Genomic DNA, 7591 nt, shown 5'->3' on the forward strand with positions numbered 1-7591 from the left:
GCTGTCGTAGGAAAGCAGCATCTATCATCAGGGATCACCGCCTCCCAGGCCACGCTCTTTTCTCGCTGCTGTCATCAGGTAGAAAATACAAGAGCCCCAGAATTCACAGCATCTGGTTGAAGAACAGTTACTGCCCCTCAACCATCAGGCTCTTGAACAAAAGAGGATAACTACACTCACTTGTCCACTCATTGACAAGTTCCCACAACCAATGATCTCACTTTAAGATACTTTATCTCATTACCTCATGTTCTCATTACTTATTGCTATTTATTTATATTTGCATTTGCAGTTTGTTAGCTTCTGCACTCTGGTTGATCTTTCATTGATCCTGTTACAATTGCTATTCTATCGCTTGATGAGTATGTCTGGAGGAAGATGAATCCCAAGTTTGTATATAGTAACATATATGTACTTTGATAATAAAATTTACTTTGAACTTTGATTGATGGAGCCATTCTGGAGTTGATTATAATGAGCTCTTACAGCCAGAGGCTGTAAAGATAGCAACACATTGGAAGATTATGAATCAGGTGCTGGTAAATGAGATTACTAGAGATGGGCAGTACAGATATGATGGGCCAAAAAGCCTGTTTTTGTGCAGTATTACTGTCTGACCTCATCTGTGAAGGACTCAGTAGTGAATCCTAGCCATTTAAATTGGAGACTAATAAATAAGAGTTAAATAGTAAACATTCTAAAATGACTGAAAAATGAGAGTAACAGTAAATGGTTGCCAGTTTGATTAGAGGCTTTTGACTAGTGGTATGCTGCAGGGATCAGTGTTGAGTCCATTGTTGTTTGTCATCTGTATAAAGATTTGGATGATAATGTGGTAAAATGGATCAGTACATTTGCAGCTGACACAAAAGATTGGGGATATAATGGTCAGCGAGGAAGGTTATCAAAGCTTGCAGTATTAATTTGATCAGCTGGAACGATGTACTGAAAAAATACCAGATAGAATTTAATGCAGACTAGTGTGAGGTGTTTCACTTTCGGAGGACAAACCAGGACAGGACTTGCTAAGTGATTGGTAGGGGACTGAAGAGTGTGGTAGATCAGAGGGATCTGGGCGTACATATCCATAATTCCTTGAAAGTGGCATCACAGATAGATAGGGTTGTAAAAGAGCTTTTGGCACATTGGCCTTCACAATTCAAAGTACTGAGGACAGGAGATGGGATTACTTTCCCTCTTTTAAGACCATAAGACCACAAAATATAGGAACAGGATTAGGCCATTTGGCCATTCACATCTGCTCTGCCATTTTATCATGGCTGATCTAATTACTCGCTCAGCCCCAATGTCCTGTCTTCTCCTTGTACCCCTTTATGTCTTAACCATTCAAGAATCTATCAACCTCTGCCATAAGTATACATAAAGATTCGGCCTCCACTGCTGAATATGGCAACGAATTACACAGATTCACCATTCTCTGGCTAAAGAAATCCCTTCTCATCTCTGTTCTATTCTGAGGCTGTGTTCTCTGGTCTTAGACTCTACCACCACAGGAAACATCCTCTCCACATCCACTCGATCAAGGATGTTCACGATTCGATAGGTTTCAATGAGGTCACCCCTCATTCTTCTAAATGCTGGTTATTAGAGACCCAGAACGATCAAATGCTCTTCATATGACATGCCAAAACCATTCAATACTGGAATAATTTTTAAGTGTCTCCTTTGAACCCTCTCCAGATTTAGCACATTCTTTCTAAGATAAGGGAACAAACCTGCTCATAATACTCCAAGTGAGGCCTCAGCAGTGCTTCATAATGTTTCAACATTACATCCTTGCTTTTATATTCTAGTCCTCTTGAAATGAATGCTCACATTGCATTTGCCTTCCTCACCACAGACTCAGCCTACAAATTACCCTCTAGGGAATCCCGCACAAGGACTCCCAAGTCCCTTTGCACCTCTGTTTTTTGTATATCCTCTCCATTTAGAAAATAGCCAACCCTTTCATTTCTTCTACCAAAGTGCATCACCATACACTTCCCAACACTGTATTCCATCTGCCATTTATTTGCCCATTCTCCTAATCTGTTTTATGTCTTTCTGTGACTTCCCTACTTCCTCAAAACTACCTGCTCCTCCACTTATCTTCAAGTCGTCTATAAACTTTGCAACAAAGCTATCAATTCCATCATCAAAAACATTGTAAAAGGGACAGGTCTCAACACAGACACCTGTGGGACACCACTAGTCATTGGCAGACAACCAGAAAAGGCTCCCTTTATTCCCACACTGCCTCCTGCCAATGAGCCGCTGCTTTATCCATGCTAGAATCTTTCCTGTAATACCATGGGCTCATCCCTTTTAAGTAGCCTCATGTCTGTAGCACCATGTCAAAGGCCATCTGAAAATCCAAGTACGCAACATCAACCAATCCTCCTTTGTCTATCCTGCTTTTTATTTCTTCAAAGAATCCAACAGATTCAGTTAGGCAAGATTTTTCCTTGAGGAACGCTGACTATGGCCTATTTTGTCATTTGCAACCAAGTATAATGAGACCTCATCCTTAATAATCAACTTCAACATCTTCCCAACCACCGAGGTCAGACTAACTGGCTTATAGTTTCCTTTCTTCTACCTATCTCCCTTTTTGAAGAGTGGAGTGACATTTGAAATTTTCAAGTCCTCCAGACCCATTCCAGAATCTAATGATTCTTGCAAGATCTTTACTAGTGCCTCCACAATCTCTTCAGCCACCTCTTTCAGAACTCTGGTCCAGGTGACTTAACTACCTTCAAACCTTTCCATTTCCCAAGAATCTTCTCTCTATTTATAGTAGCTTCACACACTTCATGCCCCCTAATACCTAGAACTTCCATCATACTGCTAGAGTCTTCCACAGTGATGACTGACGCAAAATACTTATTCAGTTCATCTGCCATTTCCTTGTACCCCATTACTACCTTTCCAGCATTGTTTTCCAGCACTCCAATATCTACTCTCACCTGTCTATTACATTTGATGTATCTGAGGAAACTTTGGTATCCTCTTTAAAATTAATGGCTAGCTTACTTTCGTATTCCATCTTTACCTTCTTAATGACTCTTTTTAGTTGCCTTCTGTTGGTTTTTAAAAGCTTCCCAATCATTTAACTTCTCACTAATTTTTGCTCTATTATATGCCCTCTGGTTGGCTTTTATGTTGGCTTTCACTTCTTTTGTTAGTTACGGTTGTGTCATCTTTACTTTAGGATACTTACATCCTCTTTTGAATGCAAGTATCCTGTGCTTTCCAAATTGCATCCTGAAATTCCAGCCATTGCTGCTCTGCCGTCATCCCTGCCAATGTTCTTTTCCAATCAATTCTGGCTAACTCCTCTCTCATGCCTCTGTAATTCCCTTTACTCAACTGCAATACTGATACATCTGACGTTAGCTTCTCCTTCTCAGATTTCAGAGTGAATTTGATCATATTATGATCACTTTCCCTTTAGGGTTCTTTTACCTTAAACTCTCTGATCTATTCTGGTTCATTGCACAACCAGTCCAGAATAGCTGATTCTCTTGTGGACAAACCATGAGCTGCTCTGAAAAGCCATCTCATAGGCACTCGAGAAGTTTCCCCTCCTGTAATGCAGCACCAATATGATCTTCCCAATCTATCCACATATTGAAGACTCCCATCACTATTGTAACATTGCCCTTTTGGCATACATTTTCTATCTCCCATTGTAATTTGTAGGCCACATCCTAACTATTGTTTGGGGTCCATATACAACTCCCATCCAGGTCTTTTTTTTATCCTTGCAGTGCCTTAGTTCTATCCACAATGATTCAACACCTTCCAACCCTATGTCACCTCTTTCTAATGATTTATTTTCATTTTTTACCAACAGAGCAATACCATCCCATTTGCCTTCCGGCCTATCCCATCAATACAATGTCTATTTTTGCACATTTAAGCTCCCAGCTATAACCTTTCAGCCATGATTTAGTGATGCCTAAAGCATCATACCTGCCAATCTGCAACCGTGCTGCAAGATCATCTACCTTATTCCATATACTGAATGCATTCTGATACAACACCTTCAGTCCTGTATTCACCCTTTTCGATTTCATCACACCACATTCAACCTTTTGATTCCTAGCTTTGTCTGAGGTCTTACCAACATCTGCCTCCACAATCTCTCCACAAACTCTTCTGGCACTCTGGTTCCCATCCCCCTGCCACTTCAGTTTAAACCCTGTGCATCATTAACAAACCTTCCTGCTAGGATATTACTCCCCCTCCACTTCAGGTGCAAACTACCCCTTCTGTACAGGTCTCACCTTCCATGTGGAGGACAGCCCAATGATCCAAAAACCTCATACCGTCCCTCCTACACCAACTCCTTATGCATGCATTAAGCTGTATAATCTTCCTAGCTCTAGCCTCACTAGCACATGGTATGGGTAGCAATCCTGAGATCACAACCCGGGAGGTCTTGTCCTTTAACATAGCACCTAACCATAGCACCTAAATGGAAAGTGATCATAATATGATCAAATTCACTCTGAAATCTGAGAAGGAGAAGCTAACGTCAGATGTATCAGTATTGCAGTTGAGTAAAGGGAATTACAGAGGCATGAGAGAGGAGTTAGCCAGAATTGACTGGAAAAGAATATTGGCAGGGATGACGGCAGAGCAGCAATGGCTGGAATTTCAGGATGCAATTTGGAAAGCACAGGATACTTGCATTCAAAAGAGGATGTAAGTATCCTAAAGTAAAGATGACACAACCGTAACTAACAAAAGAAGTGAAAGCCAACATAAAAGCCAACCAGAGGGCATATAATAGAGCAAAAATTAGTGAGAAGTTAAATGATTGGGAAGCTTTTAAAAACCAACAGAAGGCAACTAAAAAGAGTCATTAAGAAGGTAAAGATGGAATACGAAAGTAAGCTAGCCATTAATTTTAAAGAGGATACCAAAGTTTCCTCAGATACATCAAATGTAATAGACAGGTGAGAGTAGATATTGGAGTGCTGGAAAACAATGCTGGAAAGGTAGTAATGGGGTACAAGGAAATGGCAGATGAACTGAATAAGTATTTTGCGTCAGTCATCACTGTGGAAGACTCTAGCAGTATGATGGAAGTTCTAGGTATTAGGGGGCATGAAGTGTGTGAAGCTACTATAAATAGAGAGAAGATTCTTGGGAAATGGAAAGGTTTGAAGGTAGTTAAGTCACCTGGACCAGAGTTCTGAAAGAGGTGGCTGAAGAGATTGTGGAGGCACTAGTAAAGATCTTGCAAGAATCATTAGATTCTGGAATGGGTCTGGAGGACTTGAAAATTTCAAATGTCACTCCACTCTTCAAAAAGGGAGATAGGTAGAAGAAAGGAAACTATAGGCCAGTTAGTCTGACCTCGGTGGTTGGGAAGATGTTGAAGTTGATTATTAAGGATGAGGTCTCATTATACTTGGTTGCAAATGACAAAATAGGCCATAGTCAGCGTTCCTCAAGGAAAAATCTTGCCTAACTGAATCTGTTGGATTCTTTGAAGAAATAAAAAGCAGGATAGACAAAGGAGGATTGGTTGATGTTGCGTACTTGGATTTTCAGATGGCCTTTGACATGGTGCTACAGACATGAGGCTACTTAAAAGGGATGAGCCCATGGTATTACAGGAAAGATTCTAGCATGGATAAAGCAGCGGCTCATTGGCAGGAGGCAGTGTGGGAATAAAGGGAGCCTTTTCTGGTTGTCTGCCAATGACTAGTGGTGTCCCACAGGTGTCTGTGTTGAGACCTGTCCCTTTTACAATGTTTTTGATGATGGAATTGATAGCTTTGTTGCAAAGTTTATAGACGACTTGAAGATAAGTGGAGGAGCAGGTAGTTTTGAGGAAGTAGGGAAGTCACAGAAAGACATAAAACAGATTAGGAGAATGGGCAAATAAATGGCAGATGGAATACAGTGTTGGGAAGTGTATGGTGATGCACTTTGGTAGAAGAAATGAAAGGGTTGGCTATTTTCTAAATGGAGAGGATATACAAAAAACAGAGGTGCAAAGGGACTTGGGAGTCCTTGTGCGGGATTCCCTAGAGGGTAATTTGTAGGCTGAGTCTGTGGTGAGGAAGGCAAATGCAATGTGAGCATTCATTTCAAGAGGACTAGAATATAAAAGCAAGGATGTAATGTTGAAACATTATGAAGCACTGCTGAGGCCTCACTTGGAGTATTATGAGCAGGTTTGTTCCCTTATCTTAGAAAGAATGTGCTAAATCTGGAGAGGGTTCAAAGGAGACACTTAAAAATTATTCCAGTATTGAATGGTTTTGGCATGTCATATGAAGAGCATTTGATCGTTCTGGGTCTCTAATAACCAGCATTTAGAAGAATGAGGGGTGACCTCATTGAAACCTATCGAATCGTGAACATCCTTGATCGAGTGGATGTGGAGAGGATGTTTCCTGTGGTGGTAGAGTCTAAGACCAGAGAACACAGCCTCAGAATAGAACAGAGATGAGAAGGGATTTCTTTAGCCAGAGAATGGTGAATCTGTGTAATTCGTTGCCATATTCAGCAGTGGAGGCCGAATCTTTATGTATACTTATGGCAGAGGTTGATAGATTCTTGAATGGTTAAGACATAAAGGGGTACAAGGAGAAGACAGGACATTGGGGCTGAGCGAGTAATTAGATCAGCCATGATAAAATGGCAGAGCAGATGTGAATGGCCAAATGGCCTAATCCTGTTCCTATATTTTGTGGTCTTATGGTCTTAAAAGAGGGAAAGTAATCCCATCTCCTGTCCTCAGTACTTTGAATTGTGAAGGCCAATGTGCCAAAAGCTCTTTTACAACCCTATCTATCTGTGATGCCACTTTCAAGGAATTATGGATATGTACGCCCAGATCCCTCTGATCTACCACACTCTTCAGTCCCCTACCAATCACTTAGCAAGTCCTGTCCTGGTTTGTCCTCCGAAAGTGAAACACCTCACACTAGTCTGCATTAAATTCTATCTGGTATTTTTTCAGTACATCGTTCCAGCTGATCAAATTAATACTGCAAGCTTTGATAACCTTCCTCGCTGACCATTATATCCCCAATCTTTTGTGTCAGCTGCAAATGTACTGATCCATTTTACCACATTATCATCCAAATCTTTATACAGATGACAAACAACAATGGACTCAACACTGATCCCTGCAGCATACCACTAGTCAAAAGCCTCTAATCAAACTGGCAACCATTTACTGTTACTCTCATTTTTCAGTCATTTTAGAATGTTTACTATTTAACTCTTATTTATTAGTCTCCAATTTAAATGGCTAGGATTCACTACTGAGTCCTTCACAGATGAGGTCAGACAGTAATACTGCACAAAAACAGGCTTTTTGGCCCATCATATCTGTACTGCCCATCTCTAGTAATCTCATTTACCAGCACCTGATTCATAATCTTCCAATGTGTTGCTATCTTTACAGCCTCTGGCTGTAAGAGCTCATTATAATCAACTCCAGAATGGCTCCATCAATCAAAGTTCAAAGTAAATTTTATTATCAAAGTACATATATGTTACTATATACAAACTTGGGATTCATCTTCCTCCAGACATACTCATCAAGCGATAGAATAGCAAT

The sequence above is a fragment of the Mobula birostris genome, chromosome 5 (assembly GCF_030028105.1).
Source record: "Mobula birostris isolate sMobBir1 chromosome 5, sMobBir1.hap1, whole genome shotgun sequence".
NCBI classification, from domain to species: Eukaryota; Metazoa; Chordata; class Chondrichthyes; order Myliobatiformes; family Myliobatidae; genus Mobula; species Mobula birostris.